Source organism: Oenanthe melanoleuca, chromosome 12, assembly GCF_029582105.1.
Source record: "Oenanthe melanoleuca isolate GR-GAL-2019-014 chromosome 12, OMel1.0, whole genome shotgun sequence".
Taxonomy (NCBI): Eukaryota; Metazoa; Chordata; class Aves; order Passeriformes; family Muscicapidae; genus Oenanthe; species Oenanthe melanoleuca.
Window position 1 is genome coordinate 2,176,935 of NC_079346.1, and position 11,428 is coordinate 2,188,362.

Genomic DNA, 11,428 nt, shown 5'->3' on the forward strand with positions numbered 1-11,428 from the left:
CAAATAGCACACCCCACAGCTTTCCTCAGAGCATCCCAAAATACCTCTGAAGTCTCTTGTTACCAAGATTTCTCTAAGATTCAGTGCTAGATCCTGGCTCACCTTAGTGGGCATTTTGCACTAAAGTGAAAAAATCTTTTTTCCTGCAAATTTAACTCCACACCAACACTTCTTCCACTGATCTTTGCCCACTTTTCTCTATGATTTTTATCACTCTTTAATTTGCCATATCAATTATTGCATGGGTGCTGCTCCCTGTGGTGCCCAGGACCACAGCCTCACCTCACCCTCACTATGGAAGGGCTTTTATCCCACTGGAGTTTCCCTTCTCCTTGAAGTATTTTTTGGGATGCCTTTGGACAAATCTTTCACTTTGGCAGCCTTTTCACTCCTTGCAGCTTCACCAGCCTGTGTTTTATTTGGAAACATTGCATTTGCTACAATCTGAAGTGGTCATTATTGTGGTCATCACTGCTCTCCTTTCCCTCCCCTCTTTTCCAGCTGCTTTCCCAAGTTATCCAGCACGTCCAGGCTCACTTATCCCTGCCTGCACTGCACACAGCACAGTTATTCTTCTTCCCCCAAGCTCAGTGTCCTCAGAGGAGTATTTAGGTTAAAAACAGTTTATTCCTGGCTGGAGCTGCAGCAATTGTGAGCAGGTTCATAAGCCAGGATCCTCCTTTGCTTCAGGCAGGTGGGTAAAAGCTGAGGTGATGTCTCAGATGGGATCAGCAGAGGGGGATGGAGCAGCACTGGCACAGGGACAGACCTGCAGCACTGGGTTGTGTTTGGGGCACAGCAGCAGCACAGGGGGTGGATAATCCTATTAACAGGAAAAAACGTGGAGAAGTGGCCAAATGGTGCATTGGACCTGCTCAGCACCCAGGGAACACAAAGGGCAGTGGCTTGGGTTCAATGTGAATTCTGTCCCAGCTGTTAACCCAGCTGGGCAGTGACCCTGATCTCCTGGCACACATTCTCTGCTCATGGGCCATCTTTAAACCAGCTGGGCAATCATCTTTATCTTCCCACAGCCCATCCTCCCTCCAGGAGATATCTCCTGTTCATGGCCACTGAGTCCCAGGGCATGACTGATAAAATTCCATCATCCCATGGGAGATGCTCCAGCCAGGGGAGCAGCCAAGCCTTTCCTACCCAGAGAAAAACTGAGATTTGGGACACCAAGGAACCTTCTTCCCACTGGATCCCAGAGGAAAACCAGACCTTTGCACATCATCCCTGGAGCTTCAGAGGAAACTGCACCTTCTCCAGGAGCACTGCTCCAGCTGAACCACATCTGCCCCTGCAGGAGGATGCAGCCACCATTGAATGGGACTGTGCCAACACCCTGACTGACTGACGGGTGTCAGCTTGGATTCTGACTCTGGCAGGGCTGGGATTGTTCTGTGTAATACTGCATTTCTAGTTTAATTTTCCTAGTAAAGAACTGCTATTCCTAACTCCCATATCTTTGCCTGAGAGCCCCTTAATTTCAAAATTATAATAATTTGGAGGGAGGGGGTTTACATTTTCCATTTCAAAGAGAAGCTCCTGCCTTTATTGGCAGACACCTGTCCTTAAACCAGGACATGGATTTATTAAGAGTGGGATGAGTTCTGCACTTGGAGCTGCTCCCAAGAGCACATCCCACCCATGGGCAGGGACATCTTCCACCAGCCCAGGCTTCTGCAAAGGAGCTCATGGATAACTGCTCCCATTTCAATGTTGTAGAAAACAAAGATTTTCCTTGTAAGTAGAAGATCCCTCTGACAAGTCTTTCCCCTGTGGCTCTGCTTGCACAGTCAGATAGGAATACAGCTGCCCAGCCATTGGAGTTTTATACTAAATATTGGTATTTGTTTGGATTTTGAGGTGGGAAATTTGAGCCAGGACTGAAAATTCAAACCTAACTCATGGATTTGGTGGAACAGAAGGACCAGAGCGTGTTCAGGGAAGTAATGAGACTTGCACCTCCAGTGGTTTTGGAGTAACACAGGAAAGGAGAGAGTTAAATATAATATTTATGGCTTTTAGCTTTGTGTGATAGCTCCAGAAAGGGCTGGGTGACCTCTGTGAGAGGCTGCAGCAATGTGTCACCACTAATGATATCAGTGCTGAGGGAAAGGTGACAGTTTAAGTGACTTTAACAGGGGTAAAACCTCTAACCTGCTGTGCAGCCCAAGTGCTCCTGCTAAACCAGCAGGCAAAACAATTTCTGGGAGAGAAGTTCCCTCACTGGGGACTGCAGAGCTTCCCTGCTTTGCTCAGCTGAAGGAAAACAAAACCACCTGTGGCTAATTGGGCAAATGAAGGGAATTAGCAGAGTGGCATCAGTGTGAGGAGTGGATGCTGCAGAACCAGGGACAAGTGACAGAGCCGTGGGTAAAACATTCCCAGCTGTCACCAGGCAGGGTTATCCCACTGAGAGCATCAGGAACAGCTGAGACACCAGAGAAGGGAAACTGAGGCACAAGGGAGAATCAGCAGCTCTGCTGTGCTGGTTCTGTGCAGAATTTTGGGGTTTTTTTTTGGTTTTTTTTTCTTTTTTTTTTTCCCCTTGGCTCAAGGACAAACCCCTTGTAAGCTGCAACACCCTGGGGAAGGCAGGGATGCACAGATCCAGTGCACACCAGCCCAAATTCTGTCCTGGCTGAGGGTTTGGAGCTGAAGGGTGGGACATGGGTAGTCCATGTGACACACAGCTCTCATTTAGCTGATAAAAATCTCCCCCTTATCTGGCTTCCCTTACAAATGGAGGGAGTACAATTTCCAGGCAGGTTTGCTCTGGTCCCGCTGGTTTTGTAATTTCATGGTAGGATTATCAGAAAGTGCTCCAAGAGATGAAGTTGCAGAAACTTTTGTGCTTTTAATCCCCATTTCTCTCACCAAAGGCACCACTCGTGTTCTGCACACCCCAAACTCGCTCAGGGAATGTCTGGCAGGAATGGATTTGAATTGCTGACCCTACAATGGACCAGGCCATGGGATGTGGTGAAACCTCCAATGCACACAGAAGGAAAAAATGTGTTTGAAGCAGAAATAATCACTAAATGTCAGAATATTCACTCACTTCAGTGAGAAACTTGGTGCAGAACTTCATCCCAGCCAGGATCTACATTCCCAGTGTGAATCACAGGGATGGGAATTCCATCAGCTACACACTTGATATTTACACTGATTTTTACAGCAGAAAATCCTTATTTTCCTGTCAGTCTTCTCCCATTTAATAAGAGATAAGTTTAATAAGAGAATTTTAATAAAAGATTCCTTGCAGGCATCACCACAAAGAGAGATTGGTTTGGTTGCAGCCATGGGAGAGCTGAATTCATTACCAAATATAAAGCCATTGTATTTTTTTTTTTCCTGAAGAATCTTATTTTTTAAAAAAATGGATCTTATTGGTGATCACATCAGGGTGTCCTGAAGAGAAGTCAGGATTTATTGTATGAAAAGCAGGCAGAATGTTTTTATTTGTTTGAGCTGCCTCTGGTGGAGCTGGGATCAGAGCCCTGGGGAGGGTTTTTGTGTACCTGAGTCACTTGTGTTTGGATATAGCCAATAAAACCAGTTTCTGGGAAACCAATTGCACTCCTTCCCATATTATTATGTTGTGCAGAGAGCCAGGACAGAACACAGCTTCTCTCATCTTTCTGATGTTTTCCATCTCTTTTAACAAGAGCGTTGCAGCAGAAGCTGTCAGGAATTTTAATAAAACAAATGCCTTTCTGACTCACTTGCTCCATTCCTCCTGCTCTTTATAGGCTAAAAATGCATCCCAGGCTCCAAGTGAGGGAAATTACTCTTGTCCCAGCTCTTCCTGCCCACCCCTCTCTCTCAGAGGTTCCTCTGAGCACTGCACACTCTGGAGTTTTAAATCCTGCAGGAAACCCAGAACACAGAGATTCCCAAAATTAATAATGCAGAATAATGAAAATTTTTGGGTTGGAAGGGACCTTAAATATTGACTCATGGGCAAGGACATTTTCACTGTCCCAGGTGTCCAACCTGGCCTTGGGCAATGCCAGGGATCCAGGGGCAGCCAGAGCTGCTCTGGGAATTCCATCCCCACCCTCCCAGCCAGGAATTCCTTCCCAGTATCCCATCCATCCCTGGAACAGTTTGAAGCCATTCCCTGTCCTTCCACCCCTTGTCTCCAGTCCCTCTCCAGTTTTCCTGGAGCTCCTTCAGACACTGAAGACTGCAACAAGACTGATCAATCATTTTTGTGGTCCCAAAAAATTTGGGAAGAAGCCCCTGTGCCCTCGAGAACAAAACCAGCAGGAAGTGCTGACCTGCTGCTCCTCATCCACCAGGAGAGGAATGTTGGATTTGTCTTTACAAGGGAGCTGTGGGTCTGCTGGGAGATAAAACCAGCACTGGGAGAGAAAAGAAACAATGGGATGGATTCCACTGATGGATGAATGGAAAAAGAGATTTGCCTTTACAAACAAACTGCAAGTTTGCTGGTAAATGAAATTGGATATTGGAAGGTGAAAGAAGCAATGGGGAAAAACCATGAATTGTATAAGAATTAAAAATTAAGAGGGAGGGTTGTACATTAAATGGGATTCTCAGGTGTTTGGGAAGTCTGAGCCCCTCAAGTACCTCAGCCAGTGGGGAAAGAGAGAGGGAAAAACAGCCAGGAAATTGGGATAAATTGGGATAAATTGGGATAAAAAGGGAGTCTGTGTCTTCCAAAAATCTGAGAGATCCCAGGAGAATGCCCCATGGCCTCTCCCTTTATTCCAATAAAGCAAAAAGGACTCCTCTGTCTCCTTTTTGGACACAAACCTCTGGTGTTTGTGGATTAATTTTCCTGACAACCAGGAAAAGCCTGGAGGTTCTGGGAGGAGAGGAGACAGAGCTGAGAGCAGAGGTATGGAAAAATTCCAACTTTTCCTCACTGCTTCTCCTCCAGCCTCTGAAACTGATGAGTTCAAGTCCCCATGAGGGTTTTTGGTGCCAAAATACCTTTATAGGTATTTATAAATAGCTGGCTCTTTACTCTGTGCTGACCTGGTGTGTTTAGCACTTTCCCAGCTCCAGGTAGGGTTTCCATCCCTCTGAGCTCTGTCTCACACTTGTGTGTGTTTTTTTTTTTCCTCCAAAAGATGGAGAATGTTAAGTGCAGTGCAGCTGATCTGTTTTGATTGAGGTTGTTCACTGTGATTAGGGCACTTGAAGATGCTTTCTTCTCTTTTTAAGGTGTGTATTTTTTCCTTGTAGATTCAGAATTCTTTGTGTAAATAAGAGATTTGTGTAAATTCTTTTGTAGATTCAGAATTCTTTGTGTAAATAAGAGATTTGTGGATCGTTTGATCGTTTTTGGATGCAAATAAGGTCACCTAATCACTTAAATTCTGCTGTGTCTGGGGTTTTTTTGCAGCCCAGGGATGGTTTTTACCACTCAGGGAGTTGTAACTGTAAAACTGTGCCTGAATTTTTGTGTCTCCACTTCCCCTGGAGAGATTCCCCCTGCACAGCCCAGGCTACAAACCCACCCAAGCACAGAGTTATGGCCAGTTCTGATTGCAGCCTTTGGGAAGAAGCAATAAATGACTTTTTGGGCCAGAACTTGCTGCTTTCCTCCTCTGCAAGAGGCAGGGTAAGAGGCTGGGGACAAGCAGGGCACCATTAAGATGATTTTTATGTCTCTTTGTCCCTGGGGAAGGTGAGTAGAGGCCAATCTGTGGTAATCTTCTGCAGGAAACTCAGTTTTTAACAGATTTTGTAGTACCATGCAGCTAACACAGTTTTGAGGGGGAAATACAAATCTGATGCTGTTTCATAGAGCTGATCTATTCCCACATACTCACAAAATATCTTCTGATGAAAATTCCCAGTTCCAACACAAACAGTGGTTTGAGCCACCCAACTTTGTGTTTTAAGGCCCCTTGGGCACACTGGCACCTTGCTCTGTGAGGGAAATTCTTGCTTCAATGGCAAGAAATTAATTTTAGAGTAGCTTATTATGCACCACAAACCTTTTTAACAGTGGTCATAAAGCTGGAAGCAAAGGAAAAGAGACATGGCTCCTGCTTGATTTAAAGCACTTAAGTTGTTCTGGATTATTTATAATTTTATCCTCAGCATGGAAGGTAAAACTTGTAATCCATGGCCAGCATCTCACCAGCATCTGAAACCCACAGCTGCCAGCACTGGGGAGGTTTATTTTTCTTTTTTTACACAATAAAATGTGATCTATGGTTGTTGCTAACTTCATAGAGGTACTGATTTGGGACTTTTTAGTGTCATAAAACCTGTGAAGCAGAGACTTCTGGAATGTGAAACACTGACACAGTGCCTCTGGAGCACCACAGGCAAAGCTGGCTGATGGAGAGGGGTTATTTGTGGGGATGTGGTGCCTGGAATTACAAACACTGCAGGGTTTAGTGGCACACACAGAAAAATTCTCTGAACTTTCAGAACTTTGTGTGGATGTCACAAGTCTCCCCTCTTTGGGGGAGAAAAATAAAAGGGGAGGTGGAAATGCCACTTCAGGGGAGTAAATATTTGGATTTTAACTCCCAATATTTATCTGCAAAGGGTTGCAGCGCTGCTAAAAGGACAAGTAATTGTTATTTACAGAGTGTTTGCATCTTGCTTGATCATTCAGCTCCATAAGTGCTGCAGGAAATTGTCAGCTTGGAGCATCCTGCTTGTGCAGAAGCTGCTGGGGGAGCCCCTTTGCACATGCAGCAGCTGTCTGAAACCAAGGATTCACCCCAGCAGCACCATGGCAATATCTGATTTACCAGAAAGTTCTAGTCAGGCACTTCCTCCTGGAAGCACAGGCTTCCCAAACTTTTGATAAACTATCATGTCCTTTAAAGCTGTGTCATGCAGTGGGAATAAATAACAATATCCAGACTAACACTCCTGCAGGTCTCTGGATGCAGACCCAAAGTTCAGTACAGGCTGGGAACCTGCTTTATATTCCCTTCTGATGATCCAAATGAGCAACAGGGAAAAACTTTCTTTTTAGGACTTACCTACATTTTCCTGCAGATTTATGTTTATGGCTTTTCCACCTTCAGCTGGCAGGAATGAGGTTGGGCTCTCATTACCCATTTCAGCTTTTAATGTGCTGCAGAAAGTGATGTGAAGGTGCCAGAATTAGCCCTGTCATGCTCCGTGCTGCCCGTTCCACTGCAGAGCTGTGATAGCCTCGGTCATGGACCTGCGCTGCCTGTGGCTCACACGCACACAAATCCACCCTGCACCTCCTTCTCCGCACATTGGGAGCACCAGCCATTTCCGGACACGCAGGAGAAATAAAGCAGCGATTTTTTTCCCCCCTTCTCTCCCCGTTATGCAAATGGAAAGGAGCGAGGAAGGACAGGAACCCACCCGGGCAGCGCAGCTCCCGGCCCCGCGCACACTGCAGCGTTCTGTACTTACAGCTCCCAGCTCGGGGATGGCTCAGCCTCTCCACAGCCGTCTGTTTGGAGCTCCCAGCCAGGCAGAACGGAGCCGTGTGCAAGGTCTGTGCAGCTGGGAGATAATGGAACTGTTTTCCCAGCTGGGACCACGAGCCTTTTATCCGCTGAGCCTTGCGTGTCTCTTCCCCGGCGTTAACGTGAAACGCGCTGCCTTCCCGGCTAGGACCCGCACAATTAGTGCCTCAATCAGACAAACAGCTCCTACAGCTCGTGCACGTCCCTGTCTGGAAATTTGGGATGTAGAAAAATTAGCTCTGCCTGGCTCATCCTTCGAGAAAGCTGAGCGAGCGAAAGCGCAGCTGTCAGAGCGGAGCATGAAAGATTAAATGTGCTCTTGCTGTTCCTCTCGTACAAATATCGGCTCCTGTCAGGTAATCACAAACCTCTCTCCACAAAAACTGGGTCACTGCACGGGATTAGGCTTAGAACAGGAGTGGGAATAGTTTTGTTTAGTCCAGGTCCCCACAGTCACGTCTGTAGGGTTGAGCGGGTGGGGTGGGAGCTGCCCCTGGAATCACATCCCAGCCCTGAGTGACCTCTTCCACACTCCACTGCCCCTTCCTGTGTTACATATTAAACAAATAGAAAATAAAATAAAAAGGGAGGGAAGACTTGTTTGTCTAAAGTAGCACAGACATAAATTCTGATTGAGCTTCAAACCCTTGTGGATTTCCATTTTCCCTCTTGGGATTGCTTCAGCAGAGAAAAGGCAGAGTCAGGCTGGGGACTGTCCTTCAGTGGGAAAAGTTATCACAGATCCCAGAGTGGTTTGGCTTGGAATGACCCTAAAACTCATCCAGTGCCACCCCTGCCATGGCAGGCACACATTCCAGTCCCAGGTACTCCAGCCTGGCCTTGGGCACTTCCAGGGATCCAGGGGCAGCCAGAGACGCTCTGGGAATTCCATCCCAGCTGCTCCCCACCCTCCCAGCCAGGAATTCCATCCCAATATCCCATCCATCCATCCATCCATCCATCCATCCATCCATCCATCATCCATCCATCCATCCATCCATCCATCCATCCATCATCCATCCATCATCCATCCATCCATCCATCCATCCATCATCCATCATCCATCCATCCATCCATCCATCCATCCATCCATCATCCATCCATCCATCATCCATCCATCCATCCATCCATCCATCATCCATCCATCATCCATCCATCCATCCATCATCCATCCATCATCCATCATCCATCCATCATCCATCCATCCATCCATCCATCCATCATCCATCCATCATCCATCCATCCATCCATCCATCCATCCATCATCCATCCATCATCCATCATCCATCCATCCATCCATCATCCATCCATCCATCCATCCATCCATCATCCATCATCCATCCATCCATCCATCCATCATCCATCCATCCATCCATCCATCCATCCATCCATCATCCATCCATCATCCATCCATCCATCCATCCATCCATCATCCATCCATCATCCATCATCCATCCATCCATCCATCATCCATCCATCCATCCATCCATCCATCCATCATCCATCCATCCATCATCCATCATCCATCCATCCATCCATCATCCATCCATCATCCATCCATCCATCCATCCATCCATCCATCATCCATCCATCATCCATCATCCATCCATCCATCCATCATCCATCCATCCATCCATCCATCCATCATCCATCCATCCATCCATCCATCCATCATCCATCCATCATCCATCCATCCATCATCCATCCATCCATCATCCATCCATCCATCCATCCATCCATCCATCATCCATCATCCATCCATCCATCCATCCATCATCCATCCATCATCCATCCATGCATCCATCCATCATCCATCCATCCATGCATCCATCATCCACCCATCCATCATCCATCCATCATCCATCCATCCATCCATCCATCATCCACCCATCCATCATCCATCCATCATCCATCCATCCATCCATCCATCATCCACCCATCCATCATCCATCCATCCATCCATCCATCCATCCATCCATCCATCATCCATCCATCCATCCATCCATCGTCCATCCATCATCCATCATCCATCCATCAATCCATCCATCCATCCATCCATCCATCATCCATCCATCCATCCATCCATCATCCATCCATCATCCATCCATCATCCACCCATCATCCATCCATCATCCATCCATCCATCCATCCATCATCCACCCATCCATCATCCATCCATCCATCCATCCATCCATCCATCCATCCATCCATCATCCATCCATCCATCCATCCATCGTCCATCCATCATCCATCCATCCATCCATCCATCATCCATCCATCCATCATCCATCCATCCATCCATCATCCATCCATCCATCCATCCATCATCCATCCATCCATCCATCCATCCATCCATCATCCATCCATCCATCCATCCATCATCCACCCATCCATCATCCATCCATCCATCCATCCATCCATCCATCCATCATCCATCCATCCATCCATCCATCGTCCATCCATCATCCATCCATCCATCCATCCATCATCCATCCATCCATCATCCATCCATCCATCCATCCATCCATCCATCCATCCATCCATCATCCATCCATCCATCCATCCATCCATCCATCCATCCATCCATCGTCCATCCATCATCCATCATCCATCCATCATCCATCCATCCATCCATCCATCATCCATCCAATGGAATTTTAGGTATTTCCTCATTAAAATTTTCTTTTCAATAATTAAGGGGCTTTTTCCAAGTGGTACCAAGAGTAAATAGATTACAAGTTGCTTGCAACAGATTAACTCAACTTCTTGTAGCCAATTTTGAAAGTTTATTACAAATTCAGCCTTTTCTATGTCAAAATAAAGAATTTCCTTATGCATTTCTTGTCAAACGAGACTGGGAACAGAATTTTTCAGTTGCTGAGGAATTTAATGCTTTTAAAGCTCTTCAATTTCCAACTAAGAATGCAAAAAAATATTTTAGAAATGTCTCTGTAAAAGGTTAATTCACTTCAAGGTGTCCCTGCCTATGGCAGGGGTGGCACTGGATGAGATTTAAGGTCACTTCCAACCCAAACCTTTCTAAGGCATCTCTTTTTTTTTTTTTTTTTTTTCCCATTCAACAAAGACTATAACACTTCAGTAGCTGAATTTTCAACTTCTGAACATCTGAATTTTCTTTTTATTAGAACTTGTAAAGTTCTAATTTAGATTTTTCTGAACTATCTTATACCCTATTAAAGATTCCACCCATATCTTTGAGAAGTGACACAGAAAGTGAGGATAAATTTGACTATTAAACAAGTCTTTTCCTAGAGGTCAAGATAAAACATTTGCAACTTACCCAAATGTTGTGACTCTGGCTGATACCCTGTCAAAGCAAAAATTCATTGAGATCAACATTTATTTGTCAAATATTTTGCTTTTGAAGAACTGGGATATTCCATCAGAATAAAAAAAAAAAAAAAACAACAAACAAACAACCCATGTTTTAAAAAAATCCAAAAAACTAAGAAACAAAAACAAAGCAAACATTGATGATTAAAAAAAAATAGAAAAAGTGAACTGCTGTTGTGTTTCCAGCTGTCAGAAACCCATTTAAAAAAAACTTTTCCACCGTTGAGGAAGGGCTGCTCCTCTTGGAGTTCTGACAGTGTCAGAGCACAGACAAATCCTGAAACTGGGCCAACTCAGCAGCCTGGGATGGGCCTCCAGCCACCTCAAATTTGGCTCTGGAGTGACAGAAGTTTCCCTGTCTCAGGATGAAGTGCACGATGCCCTTGTGTGGCTGTCGTAGGCTAAAAATACCTGGGGGTAGGATCTGGTAAAAATACCTGGGGATAGGATTGGCTAAAAATACCTGGGGATAGGATCTGGTAAAAATACCTGGGGGTAGGATCTGGTAAAAATACCTGGGGATAGGATTGGCTAAAAATACCTGGGGATAGGATCTGGTAAAAATACCTGGGGGTAGGATCTGGTCTCCAGAGCAGACAGGAGAGCACAGGAGCACG

General features: G+C 45.6%; 1 protein-coding gene across 1 annotated transcript in view; it reads right to left on the reverse strand.

Moving 5' to 3' along the window:
- LOC130258232 (contactin-6-like) overlaps positions 1–7,643 on the reverse strand; it is a 122,902-nt gene extending 115,259 nt beyond the window's left edge. Inside the window, exon 1 of the mRNA XM_056501415.1 lies at positions 7,402–7,643. The gene's annotated coding sequence lies outside the window, so the exon portion shown is untranslated. The remainder of the gene's footprint in view (positions 1–7,401) is intronic.
- Between the last annotated feature and the right edge of the window lie 3,785 nt (positions 7,644–11,428).